The 14,044-nt window shown below is 35.8% G+C and overlaps 1 protein-coding gene across 2 annotated transcripts in view; it reads right to left on the reverse strand.

Moving 5' to 3' along the window:
• LOC117010618 (contactin-associated protein-like 4) overlaps positions 1-14,044 on the reverse strand; it is a 238,988-nt gene that overhangs the window by 114,772 nt on the left and 110,172 nt on the right. The window lies entirely within an intron of this gene.

Genomic DNA, 14,044 nt, shown 5'->3' on the forward strand with positions numbered 1-14,044 from the left:
GATACAAACGGTTGGTACAATAATTCTTAGAAAGAACAAGTGAAGTTTTCTATATTTGGGAATATTATAAAACATAAAATGTTTATTTCACCATAGTCAGCACTCTTAGTTATTTGCACTCACAAGATGTTTTCCTTTATGAAACACATAAACTGAGATATAAAATATGCTTATTGTAGTGACAATATTCACCATTACCTTCACCCCTATAAACATATTCCTGTAATGAATGGAGGTTTTTTTGAATGCAACATCTACAAGGAATAGTCAGCCATGCTACTGTGTAAGATCTGTCCCTCATTTGGTCTTCAAAGGACCAGTTTAAGCAGCCAACTCAGAATAAACGTCCCCAAAGGGATGAGTTTTGTTGAGTTATGAGCAGGGTATGTTATTTTCATTCTGGTGTGCTGGTAGAGGCAATGAACAACTGACCTTGTTTTTCTTCATGCCATTATGCTTACAGATTTCTGTCACATTCATACCCAATATTCTTTTTCCAGCACAAAGAATCCCAGTCTATTCAGTCACTTTTTCCATGCCAGCTGTCTGCTTTTTAATATTTTTAAACATAATTTTCTGAATCTTTTCCAATTCTACTATATTATTTTGCAATTATCAAATCTGCACTGAAAAATGAACAACACATACACACTCACAGTGGAATAACAAGGTTTTCTGTCTCGTTCACTACAAATTTCTTCATAATTCTAAAACCTATTTTCATCTTTCTTATAGAAGACTAAGCTGATAATTATAAATGTTTTAGAGTTTTCAGGTGTTATCTGGAAGTAGCATCCCACAGAGACTCATTTAACATGAAAGGACCACGAGGTCTTGGGGGGGGCGTAATTTGGGGGATTTTTTTTTGCCATGTACATTTTGTTAGCAATGAAGCCAGAATATTTGCATTTCTGCTTAATCACGGTACTTTATATGTAAATATTAAAAGGCCTTATAAATTAAAAAGGCCAAAAGTTAAGTCATAACTTCATCCGGTAATATTTTAATTTTGGTAGTTTGAGGGGTTTTTGTTTGTTTCTTTTTTAAGAAGGCAAGTTGAAATTTTGGACCATATCGGAGAAAATTAAAAATGGCAAGATCATATACAAGACTATGGAATATACAATATTTTAACCATTTCACATGTTTTGAATTATACACTTGTTACTGCAACACATTTTTTCCTCCCTGTGGTAAAGAGGTTAAGTATTAATACAAGCTTGCTTCAAAGAAAACGTGAATTTTCTCTCACATAAAAAGCCATACTATTGTTTGGTTAAATTAAACAAACAAACAAACAAACAAAACTTGCATGATTTTCAGGAACAAACTTTCAAAATTACATGCACAATTTCAAATGCAGTATTTTGAGCTGACATTTGTATGTCTGTGTGAGAATGAGACAGGAAAGAGTGAACATTTAGGAAAATCTGTATAGCTTCATGATTTTCACTGAAGGAATCTTTTCAAATGTGTACATATTTTATAGAAGAATGCTATCTTTATTAATTTGCATGATATTTGAATATGAAACTGTGATAATTCAGCATTAGGTATGTAGATGAGGATAGGAATTTTATGAGAGTTTGTAAATGTTACAATCATCCTGCTTCTACCAAAACTAAATGAAACAATAACAATTTTTCCTTAGTTTCCATACCATGTGAATTGTTTTTCTTTTTGCAAAACAGAAGTATAGAAACATAAATATTAAAAAGAGGAGAAGGTGAATTGCTAACATAAACTTCAGGAATACTTCAACAGAATATAATTTCATTTCATTTCATCATATGGTAATTTGGATTGCAAGGCAATATATTCCAAATTTTTGCTTACATGAAGATCAGCTATTAGGTCAGGCAAGGTTACTCAGGGTTACCCAGTACTTGGCTTTATATTTTGCTGTGCATGCATACTTCTGTCGCATTAATTGTCACCAGTTTCTAGGAAAATTCTCTTTTCTCCCCTTTTTTCATTTTTACAACAGATTAGAAAAGAAATGAGACATGCAGAGTGGCACTTGTTCTGTTTATATCAGATTATTAAAGTTTTGATTCTTCCAAATGCAAAGTATATTGTATCTTGATGAAGTCACTGATTGAGACACCACCTCTGGCGATAGTTCTCCAGACACCCCCCCAAAGTAGATCAGAGGTAAATGGAGGAATTTTGTTTCATGATGCAGAAAATGTTCTGGAAGAGAGATGAAATATCATAGGCATCACATGATCTGAATAATTATATGCAGGTGTTTTGACATCTTTTTTTTCTTAAAAAAAGTTGACACAATGCTGACTGTTGCAAACTAAACAGTGTGGGCAGTATCCTGAGGACCCCATTTTATTTGCCAGACTCTTGGAAATAAAAATGGGTTATTAATCCTAATTTACTAGGATTTTATTACCCTTCAATTCCTAAATGCCATTTACAAACAGGGAAGAAAAAATGAGAGAATTTGATTCTATTTACTTATTATGTATTAACACATAGGTAGTATAGAACATCAAGAAATAGTATTATCATTCCAATTTTTAGATTTAAAATATATATGCAAAATAAAAATGCATAAAATATGTTAATTATTAACCGGTTTTTACCTGATATGTATGTTTATTTTATCACCTCAACTTCCACAGTACAGGTGCTAGGTTTTGACATCATGCCACTTCATTCTCAGAAAATGCAAATGACTGAACTACTGTACATAATTTACAACACAATAAGTACCATGTAAGTCTCTAAAAGCTTCACTGCATCCAAAGTATTTGCACCTCAGGAGAATGGAGATACATTTCCCTTAAATTGTATCCCCTAAACAGTGTGAAAAAAATACCAAGAGAACCACTGACAAGGAAAGATTACCTGTTTGTTTCCATTACTTCAGCATATCCAAAACCTAATGTCTTGTATACAAACTGACAGAACTTTGCTTACAGCCTGCTACTTCCTAAATTGCCAAAGACCAAATAAAATCATGGAAGAATATAATGAAATTCAACTCCCTTAATTCCTCTATTATATCTATTTTTACTGATTTCATCTTAATAGTGCCCTCCTTGATTTCAAATCAACAAGGAGAAACTGAAAATTATAATCTCATTGAGGGAAGAAAAATTATTGAGGACAATGCAGATCTTTTTCCTTACTTTGAAGTCAAGTTTTCTCACATCAACACTGAAACAAGAATTATCCTCTTTTGCAATTTTGTCAATTTGTACTGGTTGAGTTAAACACTGCAAAACTAAGTAACATTCAACACAATTACGCATTTTGCTTAGTTGTTTGGGTTTACCCTTCAGAACTAAAAGGTCACAAATCAGCATAATATCATGCTAACAATGTCAGGTGACACTTTTAATGCAAATTAACTTGGAACTTAATCAAGATTATAAAGAAAAAAAATGGAAACTTTACACTGAGATTCTGATAAGGCTTTTCAAGATCTTATCTTCACCATTTTTTATCTAAGTTCCCTTAATATAGTCTATGTAAGTCTAGAATCTCCTGTATCCAGAGGACGACCATGAAGATACATGAGGGCTGGAGCACTTGTGCTATGAAGACAGGCTGAGAGAGCTGGGCTGTTCAGCCTGAAGAAATGCAGGTTTCAGGGAGACCTTAGAGCAGCCTTCCAGTAGAAGGCGGACTACGAAAAAGATGGAGACAGACTATTTACAAGGACGTGAAGTGCCAAGACAAGACAGAATGCCTTTAAACTGAAAGAAGATAGATATGGATTAAATATTAATACAGAATTAATTTTTTACTGTGAGGGTATTGAGGCAGTGAAACAGTTTGCTTAAGAAGCTGTGGAGGCACCATCCCTCGAAGTGTTCAAGGTCAGTTTGGATGACCAACCTGGTCTAGTGGAAAGTGAACCTGCCCATGGCAAGGATGTTAGAACTGGATGATTTTTACAGTCCTTTCCAACATAAACAATTCTATGATTCTGTATGCATAGGAATACAGTAATTTCACGAATACAAGCCGCAGCAATTTGACAAAAATTTTGGTGGAAACCCGGAAGTGCGGCTAATAGTCGGGGGCGGCTAATATGTGAATAATTTTCTGACATTTACAACCCCAGACGTGCCAGCCAGGGCGCTGAGCCAAGCACCTGCCAGTAAAAGCCGGCATTCGGCGATTGTTACAGTGTTACTGTGTTGCCCTGGCTCCCTGCAGGCAGCACGGGGGGCGGGGAGAGAGGCGGGAGAGCTCTCTTCTTCTATCCTCTGCTGCAGCCCAGGGGAGGACAGGTGGGGGGGTGCGCCGCCATTGTCGCGGTTCGGGGAGGACGGGGGGGGGGGGGGCGCGCCGCCATTGCCACAGCTCCGGGAGCCGACGGGAGCCCTGTGCAGCCATTGCTGTGGCCCGGGGAGGCGGGTGGAAGCGCGCGCCGCCATTGCCGCGTCTCAGGGAGCCGATGGGAGCCCCGCGCAGCCATTGCCGCGGCTCGGGGAGGAGGCGGGGTGCTTTGTCTGCGCCTGCTGCCGGCGCCACGGGCGCGGGAAAGCTCCGTCCCCGCCCGCCGCCAATGCTGTAGGAGCAGGGGAAGCTCCATCCCTGCCTGCCACTGCAGGGCAGCGCTGACCCAGGGTGACCGAGACCAGTGGCAGCGGCGGCCGGCCACGAGCGGCAGCACCGGGCTGAGCCACCTGGCGCCGTCAGCATCCCCTAGCGGGCCGAGCCTGCACAGCCTTAGCTCAGCCAGTAAACCCCGCCCTCCCGCGGTTCTGTTACTAATTGCACGCGGGTCCTCGCTGCAAACGACAGAGTGGCTTATATTCGGGTGCGGCTTATTTATGGACAAAAACCGAAATATTTGCCAACACCCAGAGATGCGGCTTATACTCAGTGCGGCTTGTATTCGTGAATTTACTGTAATATATTTTATAATAAACTGAAATACAGTTGTACACTATAAAATATTGTCTGTAGAATGTACATGTAAATATGTAGAAAAATGTATATGAATATGCAAAATAACAATGCCATGTTGCCAGTAGTACTGAAAATTACTGGTTTTAAGAGTCTTCATCACTTCATTTGTGAGTTTTATCTTATAATTTCAGGTCATTACTTATCAAGTCCTTGTTGAAAAAAACCTCTTAAAATCACAGGTTTCTCACCTATAGCCACAATAAAAAGGAAAATGCAACAAAATTATTTCAGGTTTTCTTTTAACTTAGTTTTGTCAAGAATGTTGATGAATTCTTTTTTTTTTTTTTTTTTTTTCTTTTCAGGAGCTCTGAATATTCTTTTAGTCATGATAATAAATTAAGGAATACTAACAGTATAAAATTAAATTTCTGAGACACATGTTGTGACTCTTGGGAATGGTGTTGGGCAGGGCCAGAAATTGGACTTAATGATACTTATGGGTCCCTTCCAACTCAGATTATTCTGTGATTCTGTGAAATTTATTTAATGGAATTTATTTTCTGAATTTCTAACTTCTAAATAAGAGAAAGTATTATCTTGCATACCTTTTGCCAGTCTGTAGACATTGAAAAGGACATGTTGTAAAACTATCCAGACTTCCACTACATAATAAGCAGCAAAACTTCGCTGCCATCAAACTGGGTTTTTTGGTGATTGTTTCATTGTTGCATAGGTTGGTTGGCTTTGCGTTTGGGTTTGCTTGTTTGTATATTTCTAATGTCTTGATTCATGCAACTCAAGCAGGTTCTTAAGAAAAATCAAATATTATAATGCTAAAAAATATCCTGAGAGGCAAATTTCTAAAATTTTATTGCCATAAACTTGACACATGGCTAATTTACTTACTGTATAACTTGGTGCTAAATTTTCATTACTCTACCTCAGGGAGAAATCCATCAGTGGAGAATCAAGGGAATAAATATTGGTTTCTTTCACCAGGTGCTACTGCAAATAAAAGGAAGGTATCTGGGAGTAAATGCAGATACAATGCAATCTGAGTAACATGAAAAAATGAGCTTACAGGGTTCCTTTGGGAAATTTTTTGAAGAGGCGTTATGTCAAAATTATTTGACATAATGAAATACAAACAGACTGTACCGGCAATCTGAAAAGAATAAATCCCTCAGCTGTATTGCTGGATTTTCCAGTATGAATGATATTTCTGAGAGGAGGAGGTTATTTTTGGATGTGGGAGGGCAATAGTTATGGATAAGACAAAGATAAGAAGAGAAAGACATCTGATTTACAAAAAATGATGATATAACAGAAATGACAGAGGTAGGAAAGGATATTTTAAATCTAAGAAATAAAGGCAAACTATGATAATTTATAATTAGTATCTTTAATACTTATTCAAAGTAGTCTTTACAAATACATTAATTTGTATATATGAACATATTCCTTTTATTTAAGGCATAACTGAGATGGTGCTAAGAGTTCAATTTCTAACACTTATTTATTTCATTATTGATCTAAGAGTTTTCAATGTCAGCTACATTTCTAGCATATCTCGGAATTATGGTGGCCAACAACCTTCATCATAAAAAGATGACTGAAGGAAGTTTAGTTTTTCTAAAAGACTGGAATATATGGAGAAAAACAATAGTGAAAGCTGTTGCAATGAATATCAGGCAGAAAATAACGTTGTCTGTAATGAAATTCAGACAGCATAGTAGATAAAAAAACATCAAGGGATGCATCTCTAATGAAAAATATGATTGATTTTAAAATAAATCATCATTTATAATTTACAAAATGAGAATTTCAGGAATATACTGAAATAATCAATCTGATATTGACAAGTATTAGAATATATATATTTTTACTTTAGTGTGGTTTTTAAATGTTAAGTAGATTAGGATTTTTTTAATGCAAAAACTGTGAAGTTTATTTGGTGGTGATGGGGGGGGTTTGTAGTTTTGTGAGTCCATGTATTTACATTGCAGTGGCCCAAAGTGATCAATAAACCACAACAGCACAATTACCACTTTACCTACTCTAGCTATATTTTCTGATGATTTTGGTATTTGAACTTTTCATGAGAACTACATTCCATAATGATAAAGTGGGCTAAAACAACCTACATTGTAAGTATAAGGTAAATTGAACATATGAAACCTTTAATCTTCACATTATGCAGGACAAGTGCCTTCTACGTAATAGTATAAAATTTTCTGTAGAATGAGTAGACATCATACCATTGTTTCATATGACTGTTGAGCGTTATGTTTGAGGTTTGGGTAGAAAAGAAGTTTCTTAGCAATTCCTACCAAAAAGGGCAGAATTCTGATTTAATTCCTCTTATGAGGTAAAACCTGCTGTTTCCAAGATCAGAAAGATCAATCATCTCTCTCAAGAGCAGTGAGTTTAGCAGTACAAGTTAAGTACAGTACTACATTCTTTAAAAAATCGAATTAAAGAGACCGTTCTAATTGATTATTTAATTAAAGGAGTTAATTCTCTGCACTTCACCTAAGATATATCCACAATAGGCCACAAAAATTTGTTTACTATTCATGAGTAATGCTGCTTCTATAGAACCGTAGTGCTAACTTCTCTCAATTACTTGAAGATAGAATATTAAGAAATTCCAAACCTGTAGATATCAACTACACTTCATCGATTACTATTCTGTTCTTGCAACTCCACTTATTTCATAGACATTTACATTGGAAAGCAAAAATTATAAAAATCAGACTTACAAAGAAATGGTGGGTGACATTTTCCCTTGAAGAGATTTATATATATTAGAAACTTGATTTCAGTGTTGTTGCATCAGAGACAATCCTTTTCACCTAGATGTAAACTGTCCGTGAAGAATGAGTTATCTCAGAATTGCTTTGTAATTGCAAAAGGAATTAAACTGAAGTACTACACATGCCTTAGCTTTTCACTTTTGCAGCAACACCATAATAGTGGTATTTTTTCCAGTGAAAAAGGAAGTTTCTATGAATGTATATGACATAAGGCTTCACAAACGTGTGACATCTGTTCTCATGCTGAATGCTACAAATCCTGAAACAGCAGTTCTAAAAAGTACACTTTTAAGTAGTAAGGTTACTTCTTTTTTCCTATCAGAAATAAACATGTTTATCTGAAAATCATTCTCCAATCCCACAATCAAATAAGAGAGTCATGTGGCATAGAAAACTTTTGATTAAGTATCTCAGGTTTGCAGATATAACCTTAACATAGATGTGAGCTGGAACCTTATTTAAGGCTTGCACTGCAAACATTATCTGCTTTAACAAAACAACCTTAAAGAACAAACAATTTTCCCTAAGACACACACTATAGTGTAGTATATGATCTGAGAAAATAAACAAGAGGTATCAGAGGTTTCCCTATAGAATTCCAGGGACAAAGTGGAATCCTGATACATGATGCAAAGCACAAACAAAATCAAAGGTAGGCCACAAAGAGAAAACACAATATAAAATACGGTGCAGAACAGTTTCTATCTTGACTGCAGTTGAAGAATAGCCGTTGCTACAGAGTATATAATTTTTATTGTAGAACTCTCTCAGCTTCTAGCACATCTCTGAGGAATATCTTGAACCACTACTCAAGTAAATCAACAAAAAGGAACTATAGTTTGATAAAGGTGGCTTTTAGAGATTTAAAATTATTTCCATACCATTTAAGTCATTTACATCATTGTAATTGTAACTGTCAGGAGCCCAATTAATTAATATATTGAAGTCATTGCTCTTTGGTATACCTGCCCAAGATAGAGATATTAGACTTGTGCATGAATTGAGACACGGAAGTGAGCAAGAAATGGGAAAATCAGCTTTTCATTTCTAGGTGACAGTTTAAATTCATTCCAACTCAGCAGTAACTGAGTAACACAGACAAAGATTGCATGCTGATCTGTTGAAGATTTTGTTGATCTTAATCCAGTTTCTAATGGAAAATTCAGCATTCTGTCATGCTATAAACCACAAATCTGAAATTAGTTTTTCTTTTGAGCCTTACAAGCTTCTGTCTAAGACTGGAAATTGTAACACAGCATACTTTGGTGGAAGTGACACTTTTACATTAGGAATAAGGAGTTCTGCTAGAATAGAGGCAGCCTCTCTACTTAGTGTGTGCTTTGTTTTAATAAAGTCTCTGAAAACTGATTTGTTTCTCTGCCTGAATACATGGTGTATTACAAATATATGCTCTTACACTACTTATATAATATTACACTACTTATAGAACTACTTATATAGAACTACTTACAATAGCATTGTCAAAGTTACCAGTTTTCAATGAAATTGGTGAACTTAAAAATCCAGTGTAAGGCACACATCTGCTGTAGTTGTTTTCTTCAAGTGGTGTACAATGGGAATAAAGTAGTATTTCTTTTTTCCAGATTGGTTTTTTTTTGCTTTATGCAAATATAAAATATACAGATAAAAAAATTCAAACATATTGGTAGTTTTTTTGTTGTTATTGTTGTTTTTAATTGTTATTTTAAAATACATTCTTAGTACATTTACTTGTTTTTCAATCCTCCTAAATTATTGAAGTTCAGTTGACTTGAATCTACACATAAAAGTATCTCATTTGAATACTTCTTTTCCATTTAAAAAATGAACATAAGACAAACTGTAGAAAACTTCAAATAAAATTAAAAAAAAAAAATGGTCCTTTTTTATTTTAATCTAAGAATCTTTAAGATAAATTCATGAGCTCAAATGAGAACTTTGCTACTTTTAGATTCAACACAAGCAGCTTTTTCAGGTTAAAAAGTGTGTTGTGCTTTACCACTAAATTGAGAAACAATGGCTAGTCTATAATTCATATCTTGGAAATACTCTCTCAGCCTCTTCACCATCCCTTACTGTTTCTTATAGAAGTTGTATCCTAAGAATCCCTCCTATTTCATCCTGGGACTCCTTTTTTTTCTCATTTTCTTTTAGAATGTTCCTATGTTTCATTCTTCTTGTCAGAATGCAGCAATTAAATATTATTAAGCACATTAGCTATTTTAGCAAATTAGAAGAAAAAGGCCTTTTTAGCTAATATCAAGAACACCTTTGATATTGTGATCCTGGAAGACTTTGGATATAAAGTGATCACCTCAAGTTTTCCTCATTATCAGAGTCTCTAAACTAAATATCTCTATCATCCCATAGACCGTAAATATTTTCATTCTGCTCTTGGGTTTTTTTTTTTTTCTCATGAGTTTTAGGATTTGGTAAAATTGATCTTGGTTTAGAAGACAGTAGGAGTAGAAATATATGACACCCCACAGTATCAGTAATTCAGTACTGTTATAAAAAAGTAATAAATACAGCTTAAATGCTAATCTGATCAAAAGAAATTTAAGTGGCTCATAAAGCTCTTTAACAGTCGAATGCTGTTTATAGCAAAACTATCCATATGCCCTTCTCATATATAATACCTTTTTCTTTCCATTAATGTCTTTTGACAATTAGAATGAGTTTACTAAAAAGAGTTTTACTGCAGTTCCTTTTTAAATAGCACTCTGTAGGATGGTGTATTTATGCACTAATTTGGTACTCCTGAAAATTTATTATCAGGAATTAAATCAAATAATTTACATCACCTTCCAGGAGCATAACAGTAATATAATGGTAATTTCTTCCCTCCCCCTCCTGAATTCTACATTATGAGGCCTTAAATTTGCTAAGACAGCAGTAGGCTGATATGTGAAAAGTGTTCAGAAGAGGATTCTGTCTTCAAGTATGTGAATGTAACTGGGATGGAAATATTTTCTAATGAGAGACTTTCATTTTGTCTCTTTGTTAATGGGACAAGACAAGACCTTTGCATTTCACTGGGAAATCTAAAATACTTTTGATACACAAATATTTGCTTTTAATGAAATCACAAAATATTATACACACAATTTCTGAATGTTCATTAATTGATTCTGTTTTAAAAAGTGATGTGAATTCAAGATGTGGCCCTAAAAGTTGTGCACATTTATCTGAGAACGAGAAGTTATGTTGGGGTTGATCTGTGCTGATCATGATTATATTAAACTGTAATAAACTTAAATAATAAACTTAAATACCCACAATAAATCTCATATTTCAACAGACTAGCCTCACTACCTATTGCTTTTTTTTTTTTTTTTTTTTGCCTTGAGATCTTTGAAACATTGCTCAGTGAAATTAAAAATGAGTGCAGGTAATCCAGAAGACTACTAGTTTGTTTCCGGTAGGATGGCAAATTCTCTGCATGAATTCCCAGAAATCCATGATATCAGACAGTCAAATAGCTGTGCTCACTGGAGTGGCAGGCAAAACAGCACTACATGAAGATTACTCCAGTCCTACCTGTCTTGCTCCAGCATTGCCTGACTTTTTCTTTTTTAGCCTAGGAATAGCAAAGACACCATGTAAAAAAATTACCAAACCAAGGTCATCAACATTAAAGTGCTGAAACTGATAGCTGTTTCACAAATTAATTTCCTTCTCCTTCTTATTTTTTTTTAATTTAGTAATTTAATGAAAATATCTGAATTATTTAAAGACTCAAAAAATGCTTAGAATAATTTCTAATGGTAAAATATATACTCCTTGCAAGAATGAAAAAAAAAAAAAAGCCAAAAAATGCCATGAAATGCAAGTTTTTTTCTAGGAGTGGAGTTTAAATGCTGGAAAGCTGGAAATATTTCTAGGAGTGAAAACTATGGTTTTAGTTTTTTAAAATACACAGTTGGTACACAGTTGGACATATGTAATGCTGTTCTAAGGACCACACAATTTACTTTCTTATTTAGTACTTTCAAGATGTCTCTTCCAATGGCCTGAAAAGGTTAGATTTCTTCTTATTGCAATGTTTCATTGAGAAAAAATCTACTTCATATAAGGCAACTAGTTCCTTGTTGATTTCATATGTAAAATATGAATAAATTTTCAAATATGGTATGAATGAAAATATTAATAAAATATGAATTATACTTCTTTATAACCCAGATTTTTCCCTTAATATTTCACATACTGAAGTTTATTTAAAACATATTAAAAAATATTGACTGAGCCTAAATATATATCTAAGATTAATAGATTCAGTCTCTTTATCTAGATTTAAATGCATTGAAATGCCAGCACTTCTTTTATGAAGAAATCTTTCTATACCAGATATTTTGTGTTCTTCATAGAAATTAACAATTTTCTTTCTTAGCAATGTTTAATGCAATTAGAAGAACAAATTAATAGTTTGGGAGTAAATCAAATTCCATCCTGCCTCAAGAAGGGCATACATTTCAAACAAAATACTTGTTTAGACAAAATACTTTTTTCTAGAACCTATTTATGTATTTAACATATAAATCATATTGCATATGCCTATGCAAATACTATCTGCATGCTAATTAAATTTTATCCTTTGTTCAATTGTTACCAAAATGTAATACCTGCAATCCATTATGTTCTTCTTCCATGTGAGACTTTATATCTGGGACAACAGAGGCCTAGCAGGTCAAATTTACTAAAGAAGATGGTAGAGAAATTTATGGAGTTTTTTATTACTTGAGTGAGTGTGCTTCATTCACATTTCCTGAGAAACAAAGAAAGATAAAATTCATACTAAAACAAATAGGTAGTTTTTCTTTCTTTTGTATCTGTTCATCCTGGAAATCATATGAATAATATATGTGTGAAAATGCCTTTTAAGTTTCAATTCTTAGTGTTGCTAAGGATATATACAGCAAAAATTGTGGCCTGTTTTTTCACATTACACCCTGATTACACCCTGATGAAATCCCACTACTGATTATTTACATTATACCTGAACTAATCCAGTATACTAATTTTCATCTCCTTAAAATGACTTTGGCTCCAACAGAATGACTACCACATTCTAATTTCAAGGTGAGATATTGTAACGGCAATGAAATAAATGTTTCCACAGCATGAAAACACATTGACAAATTCCCAATTTGCAATTGCATCAAATCTTTTGCTTAAATTACATATGCTGAGACTTAGTAATAAAAAAGTTTTAATTAAATTTTAATTGTAAATCATTAGTGAAGCTTCACATTAAATTGAAGAGCAAATCAAGTTTTACAGTAACAAAAAGATGAAAAATTTCAAAACACTTCAGAAACAAAACACAATCCTGATAAGCCCTTTATAAAGTAGTAAAACACTCCACTCTGTTCGAGATCCTTATAACAGTAGGCTAATCATGCAACTCATGGAAAACAAAAAATATTATCCAGAGCTAAATTATATCCCACAGAATTGATCAATACAGTCTGAAATAACATATGGCTACAAAAGCAATGATACGGGATTTTTAAAGACTACAGTAATTTCACAATTACAAACCGCACTGACTATAAGCCGCATCTCCGGGTGTTGGCAAACATTTTGTTCTTTGTCCATACACAAGTCGCACCCAATTATAAGCCGCTCTGTCGTTCGCAGCGAGGACCCGCGTGCAACAAAGTTGCCAAATACGAACAGAATTGCCACATGGCAGGGTTTACTGGCTCGGCTCAGGCAGTGAGGGCTCGGGGCTGCCGATGGGGCCAGGTGGCCCAGCTCAGTGCTGCCGCTCGGCGGGGCCACTCGGGGCTGGCTGCTGCTGCCGCTGGGCTCGCTTGTGCTGGCCCAGCACTGCCCCGCAGTGGCAGGGGGGCACGGAGCCCACTGGCACCTGTGGCGGTGGTGGGAGGCAGGGATGGAGCCCGCTGGCACCCTCAGTGGTGGTAGGCGGGGACGGGAGGCCCTCGCCTCCCCCAGAGCTGCGGGGCCAGCAGGAGGGAGCCCCTCGCCTCTCCCGGGCTGCGCTGCCAAAGAAGGGAGTTCCCCTGCCTCTCCTGGGCTGCACTGCCTGAAGGAGGGAGTCCCTGCCTACCCCCTGGGCCGCGGAGCCAGCAGGAGGGAGCCCCCCGCCTCTCCCAGGCTGCGCTGCCTGAAGGAGGGAGTCCCTCGCCTTCCCCCCCCGCCCCTGCACTGCCTGCATAGAGCCCAGCTCCACCCGCCGTGCAACAGAGTAACCAATTTGTAACAATCGTGTAAAGTTGAGTTTTACTGGCAGGTTGCTCGATTCGGCACCTCGGTTTGCACTTCCGGGGTTGGAAATGTCAGAAAATTATTCACGTATTAGCCGCTCCTGAGTGTAAGCCGCA

Source organism: Catharus ustulatus, chromosome Z, assembly GCF_009819885.2.
Source record: "Catharus ustulatus isolate bCatUst1 chromosome Z, bCatUst1.pri.v2, whole genome shotgun sequence".
Taxonomy (NCBI): Eukaryota; Metazoa; Chordata; class Aves; order Passeriformes; family Turdidae; genus Catharus; species Catharus ustulatus.